The sequence below is a fragment of the Panthera uncia genome (assembly GCF_023721935.1).
Source record: "Panthera uncia isolate 11264 chromosome B3 unlocalized genomic scaffold, Puncia_PCG_1.0 HiC_scaffold_1, whole genome shotgun sequence".
Classification (NCBI taxonomy): Eukaryota; Metazoa; Chordata; class Mammalia; order Carnivora; family Felidae; genus Panthera; species Panthera uncia.
Window position 1 is genome coordinate 134,132,788 of NW_026057582.1, and position 1,626 is coordinate 134,134,413.

A 1,626-nucleotide genomic window follows, 5' to 3' on the forward strand; every position below is an offset into this window, starting at 1 on the left:
TCTCTCAATAATAAATAAACATTAAAAAATGTTTTTAAAAAGAAAAAGATTGAAGAGACACAGTCTCTACTCTGGTTATAAACAGTATAAACTGGGAAGCCATGCCTGAGTTTCAGGCCTGGCCCTGACACTATTAGCTGTGTGACCCTGGGAAAATTACTTAACCTTTCTGAACCATTGGGTTCTCCTCTATAAAATGGAGGTATCAGTACTTAATTCTTGGGTTGGTGTAAGGATTGATGTTGTAAGTGACCTGCTTAGTGTGTGGGGCCAGAGGCCTGGCAAATAAGAGTCACGTAGGTTTCATAGGAGAAAGACGAGAGATGTATCAGGGCCCTGATTTCCAAATTGCGAACTGTTGTCATTGTATCATCACGGCCTCTGCCATCACCAGATTGTAGTCCTCACCATTGCCATGCAGGCTGCCATTGGCCAACCTATACAGAACGGAAATGAGCTTGGCTGCTCGGGAGTAGAGCCCGATAGATGCTTCGCTTCTGGTGACAGGAACTGGTCATATTAGTTTGGTCACCACCTCTTCGCTGGTGTCTTGATCTGGAGATGAATATTGATAAACCAGGTTTGGGACACTGTCTCTGTTTTTCTCATTTCCAACTGCAACGAATCTGATAGTGCTTGTATTGTGCAAAAACAAACGTAGCAATTTGGACATCGCGCTTTGGGAAGGACAAAAACAAATGTGACAGGTGGCACAGCCACCTGTTATAGGAAATGCCAGAACCAGAGAATGAAAGGTACTTTCCCCTTATTTCTTATGCTTGCTAATTATTTATGCTTTACTAATTATTAAAATAATTATGACCTACCTGCAGCACTAAATACCAGATTATTTGGATCAGTAATTTAGAGAAATTTGTGAAGAAAAATTTATTATCTTACATTATGTTTTCACCTTTTAATTAGCAATAATCATGCCTCAGATAAACCTCATTGGCTATGATATTGCCACTGCACAAAGCTTGTTTTCACTTTTTAATATAAAGCTCTCTATCATATAGAAAGATGACCTTTTATTGCTTAGGCCTAACCATTGTTAACATTTTGCCATATTTTCTTCACCTGTTTATTTATTTATTTATTTTACTAAAATTTTTTTTTAAATGTTTATTTATTTTTGAGAGAGAGAGAGAGAGAGCGTGCAACAGGGGGAGGGGCTGAGAGGGAGACACAATATGAAGCAGGCTCCAGATTCTGAACTGTCAGCACAGGGCCCTACGTGGGGCTTGAACTCATGAACTGTGACATCATGACCTGAGCCAAAGTTAGACACTTAACTGACTGAGCCACCCAGGCACCCTTATTTATTTATTTTTAAAGTTAATTTATTTATTTTGAGAGAGAGAGCATGGGAGAGGGGCAGAGAGAGAGGGAGAGAGAAAGAATCCTAAGCAGGCTCCACACTGTCAACAAGGAGCCCAATGTGGGGCTTGAACTCACGAACGGTGAGATCACGACATAAACTGAAATCGAGAGACAGGCACTTAACCAACTCAGCCACTCAGGCACCCCTTCGCCTGTTTATTTTTATTCAAAAATATTCTAATGAAAGTTACAGGTAGAATTTTGCTCTTAAATATGTTCGAGTGCATTTCTTTGAAAAGAGAT

The 1,626-nt window shown here is 39.9% G+C and overlaps 1 pseudogene; it reads right to left on the reverse strand.

Moving 5' to 3' along the window:
* Nucleotides 1-851: 851 nt before the first annotated feature.
* On the reverse strand, nt 852-981 carry LOC125910668 (uncharacterized; annotated as a pseudogene).
* Between the last annotated feature and the right edge of the window lie 645 nt (nt 982-1,626).